Raw genomic sequence first — 25,939 nt, forward strand, 5'->3', positions numbered from 1 at the left:
CGCCACTTCAAAGTTAAATTGTATTGTATAATAATTGCACGCGCTGATATGAACTCGACGAAAAGTGTAAAAACGTGTGATAAATCTTGTGCAAAAACCGAAGAGACTGTGTAACAAAAATTTATTAGAAGAACTAGTGAAATTAACGCGATGCAAAAGGGAAAAATGCCGCAATAGAATGGCTTGAAAGTTTATATGAAAGTGAGGTTATGTGCACCTCTTCCTTGTGCTGTGTTCGGAGAGCCTTACAGCTGGTGGGGGACAGATCACACACAAGGAATTCTAAGAAAAACGTTAAAGTTTCGTAAACGTTACTTCTTTTCTTTTTCGACACTAAATTTTTTTACACTTTTCGCGGTTAAATACGATTACTACGCGTGTAGCACTTAGAATATATATTTTTACATGGTTTTTGTAGTTTATTATAACAAAAAAAAAAAGTGGCAAGAAATATTGCACTTGCTTTGTGGCGATTTCCTGGTTTGGTGTGGCAAGTAGTTTGTGCGCTGCAGTGGCTTCCGCTGGCTGTCGCTTGCTCAGTGTTTTGACGCTGTTGTGAAATACTAAACGTTCAAACTTTTTGTGGTATAGCTGTTGGGTGTAGCAAAATTCTCCGTATAGCTTTTTATGGCAATTTCTGCAATTTTGGTGCGGACAGCAATGCTCTTGTGTTGTTGACTGTAATTAAGGTGCTGTATTCCAAATTCCTGGTGAGATAGGACCAAATGTTCGGCCGGGGTGCGTGTGCTCCTGGAGGTAGGTGGGCGCACCGGGGTCGATCTCAAGGAGAATATGCGTGTTGGAAACAAAAATAAGAGAACACAAGATTTCTCGTTATAATTGGATGTTTTATTAGATGAATACAATGTTATACAATTTAACAATATTACCTTTTGAATAGTTGTATGAAGCGGCGGAGATCGCTGGCGGCAGGTGCGTGCAGGTTGGCTGTTAGAATCCAAGAGGCCGGTTGCATCGAAGGCGACAACCGTTGGCGCGCAAAATCCTTCGTTTTCGGAGAGGAAAGTCACCCACACATAAACGCCGGCATGCATGTACATAAGTGCTGACAAAACACACATACACGTGCATGCGCATGCATAGGGCGGTGATGGTGTGGGTGGCTATAAGTTAAATCGAGTTTCGAGTATCGAATTGCAGAGTTGCATCAGGGGGATCGCACTCAGATGCGGAAAAGTTAGGCATCCTGCCTAAACACATCTGTTTCTCTTTCCCTTCTCTTTCTTTGCTAATATTATATTAACTACTTATAAATCTAAGGAAACGTATTTATGTTATAAGCGACTAACACTGTAAAATAATTTTTTGTTAAATTGTTGTGCCAGGATAACCATGTTAATAAATTACAAATGCGTACAACAGAACACTAACCATTAATTTTAAACATAAATATACATACACACACATACATATTCGCAGTCATGCTTATTTTTGCACTCACTCTCTTCTTTACTTTTCATGCCTTGTATCTCTTTAATTTGCCTAAATAAATCATTGTAACATTGTTGCTCACATTGAGCGGATCGGTCGCCTCGTTATTTTATTTGGAATTAAATAGTTAAATAGTTCGTTTTGACATCACCAAAATATTTCGTACCAATTAAATAGCAAAGGAAAAAACTTTTTGCTCCCACATAAATTTTTGGCGCCCAACGTGGGGCCGTGCATCTTCGCGACTGAAAAAAAGAAAAACAAAAAAAAAAATAATCTTTCGATGGCGCCTCTATCGAAGGAAACCGCCAAGTGTAATTTTAATATACCTAAAACAAGAAATACAAGTTCATCAACCAACAACAATCAAGTCGCTGGACATCAAAAAGGTCATATTCGAACAATTCTGTCACATCAGGTGCGGTGATTGGACACTGGAAACGGCAACAACTACATTTCGTACAAACCATATATAAATCTATCGCTTGGTGTGTATGCATGAAATTTATTTACGCACCCAAAAACAATCCCTTGATTTACTTTGCCGTATTTTCGTACAATCAAAATTCAGTTGCCCTAACAATAATAATTGTTGTTGTTGTAAACCGGCGTTCTCCCGTTAAACTACGTACATTCATTTTAGCTAACAAAACTCTGCGCTGCTAACTTTAGTTACGTTCGCATTCCCTTTGCTGTTTCGCAGTCGCTGCATTTGCCTCCGCTGCCAGTACAAACCGCCTGTGCACTTTGCTGCTGCTATTTGCGCTGCTCTCGCTGAACTTCGCTGTTCACGCATATTGCTATTGTGGTGACTACATTTTCGTTTTCGTCGCTGCCGTCGTTTCCTTCATTGCGACACTCGGCAGAGCATACCCACCAAAAAATCATGTTGCTAGAAGAATGCAAGCGTAAGCGTTATAATATAAAGCGAAATATTTCGCGAATCTAATCAATTGTAGAATCAGCTAAGAATTCGGATAGTAAATTAATTAGTGCAGAGCTACAGTGCCGCTTAGGGATTTTAGAATCGTACTTCAAGAAAGCGATGTCGGTTCAAGCCGACATTGAAGACTTAGATCCTAGCGACAACGGCCGTGCAGATTTGGAAAACAGCTACGTCGCAGCGAAGCTAAGCATTCAAGCGGAACTAGATGCAAACAGCACTGTGCACTACCCGAAACATCTACAGCAGCCGTAACCCCATCGTCCCATTTGCCAACATTGTCGTTACCAACATTTAGTGGTGATTACGCCGATTATAGAAATTATATATCGTATACCCAACTTATTGCTCGTGAGCCGAGACTCACAAATATCGAAAAATTCAATTAACTGTTATCTTGTTTAGAAACGGTTAAGGCATTTCAAGTCACTAATGAGAATTATCCCAAGGCTCTGGATGGATTAAAAGAACGTTTCGATAACCCAACTCTCATATTCTTAGAAGGCATAGCTTCATTATTCGCATTACAATCCGTCGAAAACCAAACCCTCAACAACTTCGCAGTTTATTAGATAAGGCGTCAGCCATTTTCAGCTCATTGGAGTCATTGGGAAAAAGCACCAACATTGCACAGCCAATGCTAATTTATATTATTATGAGCAAATGTGACCAGCAAGCACGTAAAAAGTGGAATTAGTCCCTCGATTATAAATCACTCCCGACATGGTCCTAATGTACCCAGGTTTTAGAACGTCATTGCCAATTTCTACACTCATTGGAGTCGTCAGAAAAAAGAAAACCCGATGCTGGAAAAGCAAGTGGAGCAAACAATCATAACTAATAATCGTCTTTCGCAGTAACGAATTCCAAATGTGTGCTCTGCTCTAGCGTCAAACACAAGCTAACTACTTGTTCTCAGTTTAAGGAAAAGACTACCAATCAGCTTTTTGACATCTCGAAGAAGTACGACCTTTGCATTAATTGTCTAATTAGTGGTCACAGAATTGCTCAATGCCCGTCAAAGCATCGGTGCCACACATGTAATCGGACACATCACACGCTATTTCATCACGAAAACAACTCGCAGAGTACGGCCACTCGACATCCGTCAGCTACAACTTCGCAGGTTTTAGGTACGTCTCAAACGCCAGTCTCTTAATCAAATGCTTTGCAAGCTCCTCAAACTTCTTGGCAAACCATTCGTTCACACCCAATTCATCTAACAAATCCCAATCCTGCAATGAACAAGCTGCAACCCATTCGCATATGGAGGACTCGGATTGTGAAAAAAATTTTCTGGCTACAGCTATGATCCTAATCAAAGACGACACAGGGGCATACAAACTGGGAAGAGCTCTACTTGACTCTTGTTCGCAGCTAAACTTCATTACCGACGACTTTGAGCAAAAACTGCGTCTTCGACGCGAAAAGTATAACGTCGGAATTCGCAGTATCGGTGAATCACTTAACAATCTGAAGTCTCGTACCACTACAACTATAAAATCGCACACGTCGGATTTTAAACTCTCACTTCAGCTCGGACTCACGTCACATATTGCATACCAACCTGATCGGAATCTACATGGAATTTACCAGCAAACACGAAATTGGCAGACGAGACTTTCTTCAAACCACGTGGAATCGATCTGCTACTTGGAGCAGAGGCATTCTTCGAAGTGTTCGCTGTAGGCCAAATTCGCCTTGGTCCAAATCTACCTACACTTCAGAAAACGGTATTAGGGTGGTGGTGAGTATGATGTGGCGACACGATCTTGCATGACGTCAAGTGAAGGTTCGATAGACGAGAGCCTACAACGCATTTGGAAGTTGGAAACAGTCGACGTACGATCAAAACGGATTCAGCCAGATCACCCACCGTATTTGCAAGAATCACTTCGTAAAAACGACATATCAAGATAGTACTGGTCTCGTAGTCGTTAACTTATCCTTCAAATCAGATCCCAGTTGCCTTGGAGATTCCTTCGATATCGCTCGTCGACGATTCCTCGCCCTTGAGAAACGTCTTCTACATTCGTCCGAAATTCGTTCGCAGTACTTTACTTTCATGGAAGAATACGAAAATCTTGGTCATATGTCTGCCGTAGAACAGCCCAGGGTTTACGAGCCGCTTTACTTTATACCACATCATTGCGTGCTTAAACCCAGCAGCACCTCTACGAAGCTTCGAGTCGTATTTGACGCCTCCTGTCGCACTTCATCACAAACATCATTGAACGACCTTTTGTTGGTAAGCCCAACCATCCAACAAGACGTATATATTATATTACTTCGTTTCCGCTTACATCGTTACGCTATCACTGCAGATGTTACCAAAATGTACAGGTAAGTAGCAATGAACAAAGATAATTGTAAGTATCAATACGTTCTTTGGCGAGCTTCTCCTGACCTAGAACTTCAGACGTATCAGCTGAGTACGGTCACATACGGCACAGACTGAGCCCGGTTTCTCGCAATATGTGGTATACACTATTTGACAGATCAATGCATGGATGAGCTTTCAATCGGCGCTTCGGCAGTAAAATCATCATTTTACGTCGACGACTTTTTGTGTGGCGCATACGATGCAGACGCTTTGCATATACCGAAATCTCAAGTCATCGAAGTACTACAACGTCAATTTCCATTATCCAAATGGCATTCAAATCATCCCGAATTCATGGAAGGTTCAGCCTCAAAAGAGCTTAATATAACCGACGATTTTGTAACCGGTACAGTGCATGGCTGAGCTTTCAATCGGCACTTCGGCAGTAAAATCATCATTTTACGTCGACGAATTTTTGTGTGGCGCAGACGATGCAGACGCTTTGCATATACCGAAATCTCAAGTCATCGCAGTAATACAACGTCAATTTCCATTATCAAAATGGCATTCAAATCATCCCGAATTCGTGGGAGGTTCAGCCTCAAAGAGCTTAAAATAACCAACGATTTTGTAACCAGTACATTAGGAGTAACATAGCATCAGCGAAGCGATACGTTCTCGTTTTCATTCCAGCCAAAAAAGGAAAACAATACTGTGACGAAGCGGACCATATTGTCTATCGCATCATCTTTATTCGATCTACTTGAATTGTTATCACCGCTGGTAATTACAGCTAAAATAACTTTGCAGGACTTTAGCTATTGAAGCTCGACTGGGATGAGTCTGTACCTCAGCATGTCCATCAGGCTTGGACTAGCTGCTTGGAATCATTAAACTCAACCTCGTCACTCACCGTTTCTCAGTACTGATTGCAACCCAATACAAAAATTACTCAGATTCATATGGATTTTGTGACGCATCAATACGTGCATATGGCTGCTCGGTGTATCCACGTACTGCAGATTCTCACGGTCATGTATCAGTGCAGTTACTGACATCAAAGTCGATGGTAGCACCATACGCTCTTATTCCCATTGTTTACGACTCGTTTCCTGGTTATTCCGATTCTGCAAGATTCGTCCAGAAATATATCAACACCCACAGTTACTCTCTTGCCTGCAGTTACGACGCGCACTACACTGCATAATTTGAAATTTACAACAACAGCAACTCTTTGCTGATTTTCAATTACTCTATAAAAATCAGCCGTTAAAAAGCTATTTAAAACATCTCACTCCCTTTATATATAACACCACTGGGTTCGAACTCATCAAAGTTGGTGGCCGATTGGACTATGCAGACTTACCAGACTCTCAGAAACATCCTATTTTGCTACCCAAGTAGTTCGCATTTTGTACATAACTATATACTCCATTTACATATTCGAAATTATCACGACGGCTCTAAAGCATTGGTTGCCCTGATACGTCTAGAATATTGGATCATCAATGCCAGAGATTTGGCTCGTTGTAACGTTCGGTCTTGCGTACACTGCTATAAACCAGTTCTAGCTCAACAAGTCATGGAACCCTTGCCAGCCACACGTCTCACTCCGGCTCGCCCTTTTGAGGGTTGTGGAGTTCATTTCTGTGGACCAATAAATACTTACTTGCGGATTCGAGGCAAGGCTCCTATAAAATCTTACTTGGCCGTCTTTTTTTGCCTCGTCACAAAATCTGTACATATTGAAGTTGTGTCGGATCTCTCAACGAATTCATTTCCAAACGCGCTGAAGTGCATGGGTGGTCGCAGAAAACTGCCATGCGACATAATTTGCGATAACGCTACAAATTTTGTCGGGGCGTTCAACCAGTTAAGTGAACTAAAACAATTTCTGTTTGAAACTAATACAAAAAAAGAAATTTATAAATTTTGTTTGTCCGAATTTATTAATTTTCATTTTATTCCTCCCAGGGCACTTCACTTCGACGGTATTTGGGAAGCTGCGGTGAAAAGCGCAAAGGGACATCTAAATCGAACTTAAGCAAACACAAGATTTACCTTTAAAGAACTGTGCACGGTGGCCTTGGAAGCTTTTCTCAACTCTAGCAAACTTTGCCCGATGTCATCAGATCCAAACGACTTTGGCGCACTCACCCCAGCAAACTTTCTGGTTGGTTTTTCGCTACGCATCTTACACGAGCGATCTCTCGAAGATAGAATTTTTTCATATATATTAATGAACTACGCTCGCATGTAAAATGGATAACTTCCGTACCCAATGTCAAGGAAGGAACTCTAGTTATCATATATGACGACAACCTACCACCACAGCGTTGGAGGCTTGGCCGTGTAGAGCGCAATGTCCAAGGACGTGACGGTCACGTTCGAGTGGTGCACCTTCGCACTGCCAATGGTACCTGCGCCGTCCTATACATAAAATTGCTATACTGCCGGTTTCTTGAAAGTGGATACTTCCAACAGGGGAACGTAGGATCAAACTTGCGACACACCGTGGTCGAATAATATTTTAACACACTGTATAATATTACTACTCAAACAACATTTAAAACAGAGCCGGCCACACAAATACTAAAACAATTGCATAAGTGTGTGTAAAAATTGAGTGTCAACTCCCCACAGTGTGCTAAAAGAAAATGTGGATTGTGAAGTTCGAAATTAAAAAGGACTCTTGTTATTTGATTTCAAGCTAATCCTAACAATAAAAAAAAAAATAAATGTAAGGCGCGATAACCTCCGAAGAGATCTAAGGCCGAGCTTCTCTTCCAATTTGCGTCGTGCTCCTCTTGATTTTCCCTACAAATTGGCCGGACGGGACCTACATGATTTTATGCCGACTCCGAACGGCATCTGCAAGGCAGATGAGTTTTCACTGAGAGCTTTTCATGGCAGAAATACACCCGGAGCGCTTGCCAAACGCTGCCGAGAGGCGACCCCGCTTAGAAAAATTTTCTTCTAATTGAAAAACCTTATTTCTAAAATTTTTGATGTTGCTTTGCCCGGGGTTTGAACCCAGGGCATCCGGTGTGGTAGGCGGAGCACGCTACCATCACACCACGGTGGCCGCAACAATATTTACTTATATTCAAATAACTAAGAACGCGGAGGTAGAGCTAGCCAGATAAAACTTTTTTATAAAAGAAGGTATGGTGTTTCATCAATGCAAAATTTACTTAAAAAAATCACATTTTCATTAAGAAAGAACTATAAAACAAAGTAAGGGGAATATTTTGAATAAGGTGCCACGATTTTCCAGGGGTGGCGGTGGTCCTAAAAATCGCGAAATTATCATCTGTAACTCCAGTAGACTCTTAGTTTATGAAATATAAGCTTTTTTCGTTGCTGCAATTAAACAAACGAAAACATATGAAGGTTGTGAATAGAGTTGCCAGCTCCGCAACAATATCTTTTTAGAACATCTTGGTAGGACATTATAAGGTGGTGGCACGTCGACATAAATGCAAACAAACATACACTATCAATATATTTTGTTTTGTAATTCTCTGAATAATTTGAAATTAATGTATTTAATTGGAACAAGTGCAGAATACATACATTTGTCAAAAAAAAATAAATAAAAAATCGGACTTTATAGAGATTTTTATGCTGATTCCAACGGTAATTCTACGTAGAACACCCTTCTGTGCAGCACCCCAAATAATATTAGAATACAAATTATTAAAAGTGTTTTACAAAAACAAAATAATTCAAGGTTCGAATCGAGCTCAAGGCCAGAACAATAATTTTTTTCTAATGACAATTATTGTTATTTTTTAATTTTTCTAAATTTGAAAAATTGTATTTTGTTTTTGGAATAGTAAGTAGAAAATTTTTTCAGACAACCTGCCATAGCTGCGCAGATAGATCCATTTCGAAGGGTGCTAAGCCTTCATCATCAGTACGCTTTAGGCATGCTGCGCTAACCATTTAGTTATACAGCAGTGGTTTGTTTGACTGACAAATTTGCTACTTCTATTCCTTTTTACCAACTATATTTATTCAGTGTTGCGCCATCTGGTGCAAATCACTGATAATGCTGGATTTTTGTTTATTGTCAATTACTTTGTTTGACATACCCAAGTGCTCATGGTTTATTAACAATTGTTTTTGTTTTTATCGGCCTATTGATAAATCATTTAAGGTTCGAATCGAGCTCAAGGCCAGAACAATAATTTTTTTCTAATGATAATTATTGTTATTTTTTAATTTTTCTAAATTTGAAAAATTGGAATAGAAGTAGCAAATTTGCCAGTCAAACAAACCACCGCTGTATAGCTAAATGGTTAGCGCAGCAAGCCTAAAGCGTACTGATGATGAAGGCTTAGCACCCTTCGAAATGGATCTATCTGCTCAGCTATGGCAGGTTGTCTGAAAAGTTTTCTACTTACTATTCCAAAAACAAAATACAATTTTTCAAATTTAGAAAAATTAAAAAATAACAATAATTATCATTAGAAAAAAATTATTGTTCTGGCCTTGAGCTCGATTCGAACCTTGAATGATTTATCAATAGGCCGATAAAAACAAAAACAAAAACAAAATACATTGATAGTGTATGTTTGTTTGCATTTATGTCGACGTGCCACCACCTTTTAATGTTCTACCAAGATAAAAAGATATTGTTGCGGAGCTGGCAACACTATTCAGCACCTTCATTTGTTTTCGTTTGTTTAATTGCAACAACGAAAAAAGCGACAATAGTATCGACGGGTTTTCCGCGAATAACTTTTAAACGAGATAAAAAATATAGTTTCTGCTTTCGGATCTTGACGCAAATACGCGTCTTTTGATACCGCTATCGACATGTGCGACCCGAATTTTAAGTGCAGGACTTAATTTGAAATTTTACTAAATTTGGAAATTAAAAAGCTTATATTTCATAAACTAAGAGTTTCCTAGAGCTGCGGATGATAATTTTGTGATTTTTAGGACCCCTCTACCCCTACAAAAAAAAAAGTCGGAAAATCGTGGCACCTTATTCAAAATATTCCCCTTACAACAAAAGTATTGAAAATCGTGGCACCTTATATAAAATCCAACCCCAAAGTAAATGTAAATATAGAAATATATATTTTCAAAACATAAAGTTATTCAATAAAAAAAAAATGTTCAAAAATTAATAAAACTAAGTAGAACGTATAAAAAATTACTTATATTAAATTTTTAATATTTATTAATAATTAATTAATTATTATTAATTATTAATATTTAAATTGTCAATATTAAAATGTATGTTCAAAGAAACTTAATAATACTAACTAAAACGTATTAAAAGTCACCTTAACCTTGCAGCATATTGTTTTTATTATGTGCCCAAAAAGTAGCATGTACTTTTCCTTTTGCATTCACTGTTGATTTTAGTGAGTGACAAGCGAAAGCAAACGATCGTGATCGCACATCGTTAGTGTCTGTGTGAAAATACGAACTCAAATTGCACAATGTGCAACTTTTGGCCGGCTCTGTTCTAGTTCATTGGCTAGAATTTTATGGAGCTATTCATACTAGTCAGCTTTTAAAAAGTTTATTGATTATAACTTTGTGGTGTTATTAATACTAGTTAGTATTAATTTATTCGACTAGAATTTCGTCTGTCAGACTCTAGGAAATGCGCGAGTGTAATTTGCAATGCATACTTCAGTTGACAATGCTAGATATCATCCAAATAAACGGGCACACACACAAGCATGACGAGGCGACCCTCACCGTTACTCAACGGAGGTTAAAGAAGCCATTGAAAATGCCAAGACTTCCATATCAGTAGTCTCAGGCGGAAAATCTATGCCGATGACAAAACACCTTGGTCATGAGGGCATTAGCAGCTGACCACATTTTTTCGAATTGTCGTTAAAAGCTTTTGCCATGCCAGAATAACAGAGAATGGCAAGGATAAACCCACTACCAAAGACCGAATACGCAGCCAGTATCTACCGATATTATCCCTTTAGTCAGTTAACTTCATATAGGAAATATGTAAATTGAGAAAAAAATGTCTTTGCCTATTTCAAAAAATCTCTGCAATGTTTATATTCTAAGCCACGACGTGTTTAAACGTAATTTGCTTATAAAATAAAAATCTGGATTAGAGGTACAATAACAAAGTCTATAGTACGAGCACTCAATGGCAAATCGTTAGGATAGGAGGTTAGGTTAGGTTGAACTGGCCGGTCCATGAGGACCTCACATAGACTGAATAAGTCCGTAGTGTTACCAGAGTTTATTTTAACGACCAAACTGAAAAACCCTATCAAAAACCAGGACCTCTGTTATAAAATAATTCCGTCCTCTTGGCAAATACTAGAAGCTTCCTAGGATTTAAGCCACTTGCTGCTTCTAGATCTGACAGCTGTATCACTCCTAATAGCTGGAAACTTAGCCTGGAAAATCGTTAGTTTTCACCGATAGTCGAATTGCTTCCCTCAAAACCAGTATATTTTAAATATATCACACCTAAACATTCCAAGGAAGAATAATTAAAAAAAAAAATAATCAGCTTGAGCAAAAACAGTAAAAAATTCAAAATTGGTATAAAAAATGGAAAGAAAACACAAAATCAAATAATTCTCAAAAATTCCTTAGCAACCAATTTTATATTCCTTCATGTTATTTAACTGAAAAAATGCAGAATGTTCATATCTGAAAATCGACTTAGGCTGTACCTGGAATATATATGTGTATAAGTAAACTGGAGTAAATTTCCATGTATAAACATTGCTTTAAATAACTACTGCATACATTTTTCTATATAAAATATAAGGCGAGATATACTATCGAAGAGAATTTAGGGCGAGCTTCTCTTCCAATAGGTGTGGTGCTCCTTTTAATTTTTCCTACAGATTGGAGGGACTTGCCCTACATGTTTTATGCCGAATGACATTTGCAAGGCAGATGAATTTTCACTGAGACATTTTCCATGGCAAAAATACACCCGAAATCACTGCCTTCTGAAAAAGTTATAATTTTTTTATAGTTATGGTCTAGAAATGAAAAAAATGTGTACGATGTGTCCCTTTCCAACCGTGGAATGATCCAGTAAAATTATTGTGAAGAGCGGGGTGCTTCAACGCTGCCTCCGTTTAAGAGGACACAGAAGAGTTCCCTCTAGAATCTAAGTACTCTCTGAATATTGATTACAAGGCCGCCCCTTTTGTTTTGATAGAAATTTGACCGGGGCTTGAAACCTTCCGCCATTCGCCGAATTTTTGGTAACATTTTACATGTTTCCTATACTTTGTGCCGTATTTTTCGATCGGGTGACAGCCACGTAGCTTTATGGATCTTTTAATGTTTAAACTTTGAGAAGGATATGAAAACATTTCGGAAAACAGTGAAACAAATCTCAAATTTGTATATGTATTTGTATTTTTCATGTTTATATAAACATCTTTAATCGTTTTTGAAACCGATGCGAAAATTTTGAAAAGATTCGAGTGGTCTTAGTTGCCACGCCCTTTTTTCAAGATGATTAAATACAGTTTTTAAGTCAACCTTATGAGGTTGATCATATAAAATTGTATGATTATAGCATTAAAAAAGAAAAAAATATATCTATAAATTTTGAATTATCGTAGAATTATATTTTATTCTGAAATACAATTCTTTTTTACAGCAGCATTATTCGCGGGCAGGTGAAGTAGTGTGTTAAATTTTATTGCAATAAATTCCTTTAAATGAAAGTTATGGCAAAAAACTTATGATATTGATCGTGACGCTAATATTAATGTTAACTAAAAAAAGCAATCCTTTCTGTTGAAAGAATTCAGATTTTATAGGTTTACGAAATAAACGAAATAATATCACTTCGTTTTTTTACATATATGAAGTCCAATCGTTGATTTCAACACACGAGCAGCAGTAGCAGGTACACAGCTACACTCGCTCAAAAACAACACATGATTACCGTGGAAGCTCTCTCCGCCAGCAACGTCTTGTTTAGCACGAAAGCACAAACACATACCAGAGATAACACGAAACGAAATTATTTTGATAAGCTATTTTTGCGCATTAACGGAACGAAATAGATTTGAACGGTTTGTTAAGCATCTCTGAAGTTGATCCCCAGATCACGCATTAAACAATGAGAGAGCAAATAAATCCTAGTTAGCTGTGAAATAAATTTTCTCGGAGTTTCGTCACGCTTTTGACGACATGTTTTATTGCTGACGCAGTGTTCAGACTTTATTCCAATCCGAGTATTTTAATCCGATTGTTGTTGTTGTTATAGCAGTGCTTCGCCCCACGTAATAGCTGCGACCGATCACAAATTGTCATCAATATCCTCTAACGGGAGTCCAAGGAAACTTGCTGTTCCAACAGGGGTGGGCAAAAATGAAAGGGGTATTAGAGGCGATGGTTTCACATTACAACTAAAGGGATAGTTGGTGTCATGTGGGGACACATTGCAAGCGGGGCATACATTTTGCATATCGGGGTTGATTCTGGATAGGTAAGAGTTTAACCTGTTACAGTATCCAGAACGAAGTTGAGCTAGAGTGAGTCGAGATTCCCTGGGGAGTATGCGTTCCTCTTCCGCAAGTTTTGGGTACTGTTTTTTGAGTACTGGATTCACCGGGCAATTCCGGGAATAAAGGTCCGACGCCTTTTTGTGGAGTTCACCAAGGACCTGCTTGTGTTTTTTGCTTCATACGGCTGAGTTCTCAGGGGCATTATTTCCTCAAAATGCTTACGGAGATTACTCCTTAAGCCACTAGGCGGTGTTGGCTCATCAATCAGATGTCTGTTGGGATGCCCAGGTTTCTGCGTATTCAACAGGAACTGTTTGGTTAGCATCTCATTTCTCTCCCTGATGGGGAGTATTCTCGCCTCATTATGTAGATGGTGTTCTGGGGACATAAGAAGACAGCCCGCGGCGGTTCTGAGAGCAGTGTTTTGGCAGGCCTGTAGCTTCTTCCAGTGGGTAGTTGGGGAACCACCTTGGCCATTTTTCGGGTATAACAAAGGTGGAAAGAGACAGGTTGAAGACATGTGCTAAATATTTGAAACCTTCTTTCCCTATGCTTTTAAGCATCGTCATGGCTATGCCGTCTGGGCCCACTGCTTTGGATGGTTTAGCATGACCGATGGCATCCTCAACCTCTTTGGCGGTGAGGGTAATTGGTGACGCGGTGAATTTATGTTTATGTGCGTGTCTGTTGGCCTCCGTCTATCTTTGTCGACCGCAGAACGTATTATATATTGTCGACAGAAAGTGCTCGCGCATTTTTTCGCATCCGACAGCACTTTATCGCCAAAGGCGATGGAAACTTTGTCATTGTGCCTAGACGGATTCGATAGGGACTTTACGGTGGACCAAAGTTTACCCACACCGGCAGAGAGGTAACAACCGCTTAGGTGCTCCTCCCATTTTGCCCGCTTGTGTTCATCCACTAGAAATCTGATGCGTTGGTTTATATCCCTTATTTGGGGGTCGTCGGGATCGAGCTGTCTTATAAGGTCACGTTCTCTCGCTAAACATGCGGCCTTCGCCGGGAAGAGGGGCCGAATTTCGGGACTTCTACCGGCGGGAATGAATGAACCGAGGCGTATTCAATGACCTTGTGGAAAGCACGATCCCCTTGGCGGGCATCAGTCGGAATAGGGAGGACAGCAAAGCGGTTGTCTGTAAAGGATTTGTAATCGTCCCACTTTCCTTTTTTAAAGTTTATTAAAGTGCGTTTTTCTGTGACGACGAAGTCGGCGGTACGCTCGAGCGAAATAAGAATAGGCAGGTGGTCGGATGCCAATGTTACCATCGGCTGCCAGTTTACGTAGTTTACGAGTTCTGCGCTCACGATTGAAATATCCGGCCAGCTGTGACAGCTTCCTACCATACGTTCGGGGGCGTCTCCGTTTATTGTGCAGAACGTCGTGTCCTCTATTTGATCCGCCGACATCTCACCCCCACTGTCCGCCCGTAAGTTTGAATGCCATAGATCGTGATGGGCATTGAAATCGCCTAAGATAACGCGATTATTGCCAGTGAGTAAGGCTCTGATATTAGGGCGGTATCCACTGGGGCAACAAGTGGCAAGAGGGATGTAGATGTTGCTGATTTCTAGGTTTGCATCGCCTGACCGGAGAGATAAGCCTTGACGTTCTAAGACACTGTCCCTGCTGCCGATGTCGGGATCAAATATATGATATTTCACAGAGTGGTGTATGATAAACGCGAGGCCACCTCCATTTCTGCTAATCTTTTCTGTGGACATTATACCCAGAACAGGTCTGCATAGCAGATCTTGCTTTAGTCTCTTGAATCGCAGCAATGCGGATGTTGCGCCGCTTCATGAAATCGACTATCTCCGTGATCTTCCCAGTTAATCCATTACAGTTTAACTGCAGAATTCGGGGGCAGGAGCTGATGCTCGTCATTGCTCCCGATTCTACTACGGAGATTGTAGGTATGAGTGGGAACAGCCGTATGAGTTGGCGAGTTGAGCGAGCAGCAGCTGGTATTTTTTGTATAGAACCGACTGCCTTGGGAAGCGATTTTAATCCGCTCCTACCTACTAATCTTTAAATGGTTTTATTTAGCTTGACTTGACAGGTTGGCTGGCTGGCTGGCAGGAATTTTGTAATTTAAATTTAAGCCGTTAAGCTACAAGCTTGAAACTTGGAATATATTTCAGAACCCGATGATAATGCAAAAATAAGAAAAAAACTCCGATAGTTGGCGCATGGATCGAAATATTTAGAAAAGTCGTATTTGTGGTCCGATTTTTTTCATATTTGGAACATATAATACATACATGAATAGAAATCGACATATGAAAATAATCGCCGCTAGGTGGCGTAGAGATCTAGATATTCACAAAAATCGTATTTGTGGTCCGATTTGTCTCATATTTGGAACTCATAATACATACAAGAATAGAAAGCGACTTATTAAAAAAACGCCGATAGGTGGCGCAAAGATCGAGATATTCAAACAAAACCGTATTTGTTGTCCGATTTGGCTCATATTTGGAACACATAATACATACATGAATAGAAAGCGACCTATGATGTCCGATTTGGCTCATATATGGAACAAATATTACATATAGTCCGGTAGAAGTGACATCAAAATATTTTGGAGTTCGAGGAGGGACAGGCATACGTAGCGCAGAGTCGAGTAAAGTCTTCGGAAGGATTATGTATTGAGGACTGAGATTGTAACAAATTGTCAGGAAAGAGTCCGTGTAATAATGAGTCACTAAATGAACTAAATAGAATGAGAAATAAAAGGCCTTAAATAAAGACTAAAAACATGAAAATAAAATAATTAAAAACAAATTTTAAGACAAACGGTTTTATTGAAAACAACACTTACATGGAGTAATAATAATACTAAAAGCTAGAAAATAATTAAGTAGGTCCAAACTACTAGTCATCACACTCCTCATCAATCTAGGGCATTGATCAGACAATTAAATAAAAGCGTTGTGCGCGTGAAATTTATATATATATATAAGACCAACTGAACCTTAATAAGGTTATGCTACACCTCACATTTTTAGAAATTTCACGCTCCCAACGCTTTTATTTAATTGTCTGATCAACGGCCTAGATTGATGAGGAGTGTGATGACTAGTACCTAGGACCTATCTAATTATTTTCTAGCTTTTAGTATTATTATTAATTCATGTAAGTATTTTTTTCAATAAAACCGTGCAACTTAAAAATTTTTTTTAATTATTTTATCTTATTTCGAAGCTATATTTGGAGTTGAAAACTTAATGAAATTTTTAGTACCTAATGTCTTCGAGTTGAAAACTTAATGAAATCTTTTAGTACCTAATGTCTTCTGGTTGAATGTCTTCTTGTTGCATACGTATGAAAGGCTGATTGTTTACAAGTGACGATTGGATTAAATTTTGTTTGACTTGAAATCATTGTTCGTGTCTTAAAAAATGTTTGCTCACATTTTATTTACAGTTTTTGTACTTTTTCTGGACGGAATGAGAATAGAAGGAGTAAGCAAAAAATGTATCCGGACGCGATCTGTAAGTTCTTTCAAACTTCAACATACAGCACTTTTATAATTTTTATATAAAAATTAAGTACTTTGAGTCAGTAGTGGTAGAGGGTGGTGTTTATTTTTTCAAAACTGTAAGATCTTTAATAAGACAAAAATGCTTGATTTTCTTCCAAGGAAGAATCTAATCCAACCCTACAACCATGTACAAGCTTACGCTAGCATCATCATTAGTTGCAGCTTAACCGCCTAGGCGATTTTGGCCGTTTCGTAACAAGTCAGGTCAGCTATCCTTGTTTCGAGATAACAGTTGCCAATTGGGTGCCCCAAGGGAGGTCAAGTCTTCCACCGGCCTCTCCCAACTCAGTGGAGGTCCCTTCCTCTGCTTCCAAGCTGCGGTGTAGACGGAAATACTTTCTTGGCCGGAGCATCTTCGTCCTCTTGCATAACATGACCTAGCCAGCTGGGATATTATTCACTGCACTATCGTCATATCTACGTAAATCTCATAAAGCTCACCACTATACCTCCTTCGATAGTCGCCGGCGGCATCACGGACAGGACCATAAATCTTCCGAAGAACTTTTCTCCCGAAAACTCCAAGAGAGATCACATCTTAACTCGACACCGCCCATGATTCTGAGCCAAACATCAGCACAGGCATTATGAGGGACTTGTAGAACGTAACTTTTGTTCGCCGAGAGAGGACATTACTTTTCACTCTTTCTTGCATAACCACAAAGAGCCTAACTCACAGCGCTTTTCTTAAGGCCAATAATATTAATATCATCAGCATACGGCAGTATTTGAATGCTAAAAAATTTTACATGATGGTATAGTTCTACTGATAGAACTTCTTCTCCAGCATTATTTTAAAGAAATTACATGACAGAGAGCCGCGTTGTCTTAAACCTGGTATGGTTTCGAATGGCTCGGAGAGGTCCTTCACAATCCTTACGGAGCTGGTGGTGTGGTTCAACGGAATTTCAATGAGCCTTATTAACTTTGCAGGGAACTTAAATTCAAACATAGCAGCATAAAAGAAGCTTCTTTTGCACTGTTGTATGCTGCTTTTAAGTCGACGATAAAGTAGTGAGTGTCATTTCTCGATATCGTGAATCTTCTCCAGTATCTGGTGCCTCATAAAGATTTGGTCGATAGTATATTAACCAGATCTAAAGCTGCACTAATAAGGTCAGACTAGTTTGTTGACTATGGGCTTCAATCCTTCGCACAGTAGGCTAGATAGAACCTTATAAGCTATATTTAGCAGGCTGATTCCGAGGTAGTTGGCGCGGTTTGCGGATCGCCTTTCTTGTGGATTGGGCAGAATACACTCAAGTTCCAATCTGAAGGCATGCGCGCATCCAAACAACTTTTGCATAGGAGTAGATTCATGCCCTTTACCAACTCTTCGCCTCCGCGTTTGAACAGCCGGCGGACATTCCACCATTAACTGGAGCCATGTGATTTTTTAGCCTACCACTTCGACATAATTGGGTGCCGGAATGTGTTTTCCATCATCGGCGATTGGGGAATCGATTTCGTCCTTTCCCTTGCCAGATTTCAATGAGCAGTGCTCCCTTCACAACTTAAGCACACTCTGTACGTCCGTTGCCAGGCCGCCATTATCGTTCCTGCAGGATTCTTCCCTATCTTGAAACGTTCCGCCATTAAAATAACATGTAATATGTATGTAACAGCAAGCAACCAAGTTGACTGTTGTGTAATAATAATATTTTTTCGCGATATTTATCTGTGGAAATTAGGTCCGCTTCTCTTCCAGTATGTGATGTGCTGTTTTTAATTGTTCCCATTGATTGGCCATCCGACACGTTTTTGGCCGTCTTCGAACGCATCTGATAACTTTTTGCTGAGAAACGTGTCATGGCGAAAACACAAGCCACCAAATCAATTTGATATTAGTTGTTCGACCGCTTCCAAAAAAGAAAAGAAAATATATTCCGAAAATTTAACTCTAACTTCGGCGTAGTTGTTGTTGTTGTTGTTGTAGCGATAAGGTTGCTCCCCGAAGGCTTTGGGGAGTGTTATCGATGTGACTGTCCTTTGCCGGATATAAATCCGGTACGATCCGGTACCACAGCACCATTAAGGTGCTAGCCCGACCATCTCGGGAACGATTTATGTGGCCACATTAAACCTTCAGGCCATCCCCTAGTTCCCCAACCCCAAGTTCCATGAGGAGCTTAGGATCGCCAGAGCCTTGTCTGTTATTGAAGGGTTGCGCTACACAGCCCCTTGAATCTGGTAGTTTAGTCGCCTCTTACGACAGGCATACCTACCGCGGGTATATTCTGACCGCCTAACCTGCTGGGGGCGTAGTCGTTTACGTAGGTAACAGTTTTAAATACTCCGAACATTGGTAGCGAAATATGAGAAAAATGTTATAAGTAGAAAAATTTCAAAAGCGCTACGTCTATATAAACTTTTTTTTTTTAACTCGATTGCAAATTACAACATTTGTTTATGGGATTGACCGATGAATGGATGGGCAATGCTAACCTAAACTTTTTTCGATCGATACTGCCGATTTTTTCGGTTGACTTAAGTTGGATGTCAAAAAAAGCGCTAGGCGCTACTACCAGTGTTGCCGTTTTAGCTCTTTTCAAGCTTGATAGAGCCTTCTTTTTCTATATATGCAGAGATGGCAAACGGGTTGGCTAAGTTGGGCCACAACTACACCGCTTGGGATGTGCAAGTAAAGATTGCTAATATTACCCAGCTATACCGGTAAGAAAATATTAATTAAAAGTGGGACTAAGCAAACATAATTCTTTTTAGCAAAGAGAAAACGGAAATGGGTCATTCGGGTGGATCACCATCAATACGACCATTTTATGGCCGAGTTGATCAAATAATTGGTGGCATTAAGGCCAGTAGATTTTGCGACCTAATGTTGAAGAGCATCAACTGTATGTATGATTGTATGAGTAAACTATAATGAGCTCGGATCAGATGTTTGGCCCCCAGTACAGTGCTACGAAGTTCGTCGCTTCCAACGATATTGCAGCGTGTACGGCTGCTACAATAGTTAAAATTTAAGTAACATGCTCTGCAATGAGAAGCAATATGAGTATCGTGTGCCAGCCCTTATTATCCTTTCAAACAGAAACTTTTGATGGCCTCTCGGCCTTTATATGTCAGCGTGCATTACAAATCAATAGCAACTTACACGATCTTAACAAGGTGCGATGGATATACACTACTCAGAAACGAAATTAAATACTGAACAAAACACCCCACGCATCATAAATTAAGCTGCCTATGTGACTTTAGCCATTGCATAACAAGTTTTATTTGATTTGTTCCTTTCGCGATAACTGACTCCAATTGGTACCACCAACTTATCGTTAGAACAGCCGCAACAACCAAGGCAGTTCTAGTCGTGCTCCTACCAGCCAAAGAACCTCCGTTTAATTCTCAGCCTTATTTTCCTCCCCTCTCCCCTCTCGAATACTCACATATATTTTTACTGTGTTACGAACATACTAAAACATGCCTTATTTTTATTAAAATTTTAATTTTAAACAGAATCAAGTACCGCATCTTCAGAAGCCTCAACACCTTCACCACCGCTAATATCTCTGCCTTCTACATCGCAGCCCTCGGCCAAGCCACCGTCGCCAGTACCATGTTCGTCTGGTATCGATGCTTAAAAAACAAAGGTATTATTAGTGTTCACACAAAAGTCGTGGAGTTTGAGGCGGTGTCAGTGGAAATAACTAAGTACAGCTTTTCAGAATTTTTTTTTAGCTCTTTTTAGATTTTTTCAAAGTTTTTCAAAAATCTAGGAAGCAGTTTGGTATACGGCTTACCCAAACACCAAAAAATAGAAAAATTCCGAGCTTCCTTATATGTATGATGTGAAGTGCCCACAAACAATCGATTATTGCGATAGTTGCAATAGAAAATCAATTATTAACACATTTCTTAAACTATCAGCTATCGAGGATTTCACGGCAAGGGGATTGCCTGATTCAATTTTAAGAAAATTTAATGAATTTGGGTTGGATGTTAAACATTTGAGGGACTTAGGAACAGATAAGGCTAGCGTTATGGTAGGCAGAAACACAGGCGTAGTAATTTTATTAAAGCAACATCACCATATATCATTTTACTATATTGTACAGAGGCGCAGACCGCACTGAGACTTAGACAGTCTGGGTGTTGGAAGGATACACAGAAGGGGCATGGCAGCATCCTTAGTCTACTCGTGACGGTAGTACTAAATTCCGATATAGATTATAATCCGCTCAAGCTTCAGTTTGAAGGAAACATCACCACTATCATTCCAAGTAGGAATGATTGGAAGAGGGGAGCGGCTACAGTGGGTAGCGGCATACTAATCTACACTGATGGCACTAAGATGGACTCAGGGGTTGGAGCTGGTATCTTCTCGCACTACCTAGAAATTACTACGTCGCTCAAACTACCGTCATACTGCAGTGTATTTCAAGCAGAAGTCCTCGCAATTTGGCGGGCCTGTAAACTGCTCGAGGCCAGCAGCATAACTTACAAAGTGTCTATCCTTTCTGACAGTCAAGCAGCAATTAAGGCAATGGCTGCACCATACACTAGTTCAAAGCTGGTAGGGTCATGCAAACAAATCTTATCGGCGCTGATGGACACCCTGGAAATATCCATTATCTGAGTTCCGGGACATAGGGGAATCGAGGGAAATGAGATGGCTGACGAACTGGTACGTAGGGGCTCGGAGTAAGTATACCCCTGGGGGTGGCCAAGGGAGTTATTCGAGATTTTTAAGTAAACAAAGCTCGAGAAAAATGGAAAAGCACCGCGGGTTGTGCGATTTCAAAAGCCATTTGGCCGGATAACAACGAAAGGAAAACAAGGTATCTGCTGGGAAAATCCAGGGCCGACACCCATAGACATATAGCGGTCTGCACTGGTCACTTGGCTTTAGGCACGCACAGGGCCGTAGAGAGGCAATCCGGGCCCGGGACTAAAAAATTTACGGGCCCCCTATAAAAAATGATTAATTTGAATTAATGACGTCTCATTCATTAATCATTATTGATGGATTATATCAAACAAAAAATTTTCCACATCAACTAAATGATTTTTGGACTAAGAGCTGAAAATAAAATTAACACAGAATATTTACTATTTATACTATTTTATTGTAACGTAGAAATAAAGGTCTCTTTCATCAGCCACACATTGTTTAAAATAATCTTTTCTGGTTATTTGGTTACATTTTAATACATTTATGATAAATTTAATGATGGTTATAAATTTTAATTATTAAATATAGGCGGTTCGGATATCAAAAAGGCTTTTCTTGCTGCAACATTTTTCATAATAATATAAAAATTTTACTTTCTTGCCAAAACGGATTCAACACAAAGCGTGGAGAGTCCTGAAACTCGCTCTTGAACAAATGTAGATGGCATTTAGCAATTCCATGCATGTATTGTTTTTAAAATCAGACTCTGATTCATCCGTAATCATCTCATTTAAACTATCTTCAGCACGTATTTTGGTTTTCTCTTTCGAATGTCCGGAAACTTTGGCGAGATGTTCAATTGAATAGCAACTGTTTTACATTCGTTTAAAATTGTTTCCCATTGGTTCCTGATCAACTTCAAATCAGCTAATAGGGCATCTAGAAGTCGGACCTCAACATCTATGTCGGCGTCTCTAGCTTGGATGACCACGATTCTTTCATTAATTGTAGTCAGTATTTTGAACCAAATTGAGGACAGCAAGATACATTCGAACTTGTTGATGTACTCGAGAATACAGGTAACATCTCCGTATGCTTACTCAGTCAAATTTGGCTTTTGTCTGAAAGACTATGAAGAGAGCTCGGTACATTTTTTTTGAGGATGTCCCATCGTTGTGGAGTGCTGCTGAAAATAGTAAAATATTTTTGTACAACTCCAAAGAAAGTACATTCTGCAGCATCAACACCACATAAATTGAGACTGTGGGTTGCACAAGGCGAGTAATCAGCATTTGAGTTTTTGGCGAGAATGTGACGTAGTGCTCCGTTGTAAGCTTCTTTCATATTGGCGCCGTTATTGTACCCTTGTGCACGACAATCTTTTAATGGGATTTCATGGTTACCTAGAGTATGGCAAATTAGATCAGCGATTTTCTGATCAGTTTTTTGGTTACAATTCACCAAAGCCAAAAACCGTTCTTGAATTGTAAAATTTTTTGCTTTCGAATTGAAATGGAGTTAGCGCAAAATGAACGCAGTCAACGTGACTAGCATCAGGCATAGCATCAACGATAATAGCAAAATACTTGGCTTTCTTGCCTAGATCTAATATAGTTTCTCTCACGTGTTTTGCACAAATTTCTATAAACTCATTCTGAATGTCTGGGGAAAGATAGTGAACTTGCAGACGTTTGTGCTGCTATTGTGAAATCCTAACTATCTCCAAATGATCTCTAAGCATCGGATCTAATGAGATCTTAGATGTCCAAAAAATGTCCATCGTTTCGTTCACTAAGATATATACTTTCGTCTTTGAAAACTAGGCCTATTTCACCCAAAAATAGAGTACAAAATTCTATATAAAATTTCTTTCCCCTTTTGAGTTTCAGTGATTAGCTGTTCATTGGTAAGTGTATCAATTATAGCCTCCTTTTGAATTAGATTTTGTAAAGATCGCCATTGAATATAACATTTAATGTGATCTTGAGTATTTTAGTAGATTTAAAGTATTGGTGCTTAACAGACGACATGGTAGGCAATAAAAAGCATTGCTACTGGCACTCCACACTAACCAGTCACGCTCCACTTTCTCTCCATTTGGCAAGATTCTGTTTAACATCGAGTTAGGAAATGCCTCGTCATGAAAATCACGTGGAAAAATAACAGGACACTTTTGATGACCTCGACGAATTATTTCGTTGACTTCTTCAGATCGCAACTCATTATTCACGGTACCGAGATCTAAGTCGTTTAAATAATCTGGACTTTGATACAGAGTTGGTGGTATTGTTGGAAGACTTTTTGAAGATGAACTTTCATCAGTGTCACCACGAAAACTTTACGATTACGGATTCATGTAAACATACATTTTTGTTTGATGTTTTTATTGTCTCCTCACTGTTCGAATGCCCAGGCAAAAAATCATGATCAATATTCGTTGCTTTTGAAATTCGGCTTAAAATTTAAACATGGAACAACTTAAGACTCTCCTGAATTAAAAAAAATTGCTTAGTACCTCTAAATTGCGGGACCCCTGAGAAGCCTCGGGCCAGGGGGAATCTCCCTATTCCCCCTCCCCTCTCGCCGAGGCCGAGCACGCATGCGGAAAAGATGGGTATTCCGCACAATGACCACTGCAGAAGTTTTAAGGACATAGATGAAAAAGAGACTGTCGAGCCTTTTCTGTGTAAATGCCCGGCTCTGGCTAGAACCCGTTTAAGATCATTCCGGAGCCCTGTTTTGGAAGATTAGCGGAAATAATTTTAATTTAATTTAATTTATTTATTTCTTACAGCTTATACTAAGCCTAGCTTATACCTATATATAGTAATTAATATATAATCTAATTAAATTAATTTATCTGCATCTATTGACTGCACAAATGGAGTGAGAGATGGGTAGCAGACGAATGACACCAAAGCAAGTATTTTGCCAGTTGTATCTGACGCTGATAACGTATTTAAAGTGCGAAGGGAGTATCTGAATGGCGATGCACTTACTAGGATGAGTGATGCGTTACAGTATGAGCTTCGGCTACTTTTTCATACGTGGGAAAGCTTCCTAGTGCCAGCGTAGAGTAATGGGATGTATGCAATGCTATTGATGACTCGAAAGGTTGCCCATCTTGCACTAGAATAACAGTGTTCTACAGTAATTGTACAATTTGTTTTTAAATTCCCTTATGTTACTAGATTTAACATCATTTGGTAATTCATTGTAGAATTTTAGTCCTTTATAGTACGTATTACATTTGTCTGCTTCTTTTCTATAAGCAGGTAGAGTAAAATCATTTCTTCTTCTTGTATTTATGGAATGAACATTTCTTACATATTTTATGTTACTTTTCAAATATTCAGGCAAGTTGCTTCTATTATGTTTCTAATAAAATTCATCGTATGATAAAACAGTGCCTGTTTAATGCTTAGCCAATTTAGAGTCGCGAACATATCTCTGATAGGTGTGTCATAGCGTTTCCTAAGATTAAGTCGCATAGCTCGGTTTTGTTGCTTTTGCAATTTGTAAATTTGGTTATCTCTCATAATGAGAATAATATTGGAAAATATATGAAGTGAGGTTCGATTATCGATCTGTAAACCATTACCTTGTACCGTCTACTTAAGTACTTGCAGGTTCTTTGCTGAAATATATCTTTTTGGCTATTTTCCCAACCGTGTAATCGATGTGCTCAATAAAGTTGAATTTATCATCGATTTTGATTCCTAAGTACTTGATAGTACTGACTTTGTCAATAGCTTCGTTGTTTATATTTAGAAGTGGTAAGTCATTGTTTTGAAAATTCCTTCTTGAAATAACCATAAATTTTGTTTTGCTTATATTGAGTCTCAATCTATTCGAGCAGAACCAATCATATACTCTATTTATGTCTTCTTGTAATTTTATATATATTTCAGTGATATTATCTCCACTAAGCATCAACAATGTATCGTCAGCAAAAAGTTTAATAGCACAGTACTTTAGAGAATTGGTTATATCATTAATATAGATAATAAACAATATAGGTGCCAGGACAGACCTTGCGGAAGACCAACATTCTTTTTTCAGACAGGGATGATCCAATTACAGTTCTTTGACTTCTCTTCATGATAAAGTCTTGGAAACATTTTAGCTCCGTTTCAGTAACACCTATGCTATAAAGTTTTTTTAGCAATAAATTTTGATCAATAGTCTCAAAAGCACGTTTTAAGTCTAGGAATACAGCTATTATATGTGTATTTCTGCTCAGACCTTCTTTCCAGTTAGCTAAAACAAGTTTCAAGGCACTTTCACAAGAATTTTTTTTCCGAAAGACTGATTGCTGCGGTATAATAACTTTATTATCATCTAGGTACTTCACTAGCTGGTTTTTAACTACAGTTTCCAGTATCTTTTCCTCACACACTAACGTGTTAATAGGTCTTATCTCATCAGCTCTTATAGTATTCTTAACTTTCTCTATTGGTACCACAATTGAAGTTTTCCATAGTAGGAACTACCCCTTTGTCTAGACTTTCATTTACAATTTGACTATAAAAGTATCCC

The 25,939-nt window shown here is 39.1% G+C and overlaps 1 protein-coding gene across 1 annotated transcript in view; it reads left to right on the forward strand.

The window, feature by feature from the left end:
* Positions 1-25,939, forward strand: part of LOC137237015 (cytochrome P450 307a1-like) — a 491,717-nt gene that overhangs the window by 242,528 nt on the left and 223,250 nt on the right. The gene's annotated exons all lie outside the window — the stretch shown is intronic.

The sequence above is a fragment of the Eurosta solidaginis genome, chromosome 1, assembly GCF_040869045.1.
Source record: "Eurosta solidaginis isolate ZX-2024a chromosome 1, ASM4086904v1, whole genome shotgun sequence".
NCBI lineage: Eukaryota > Metazoa > Arthropoda > Insecta > Diptera > Tephritidae > Eurosta > Eurosta solidaginis.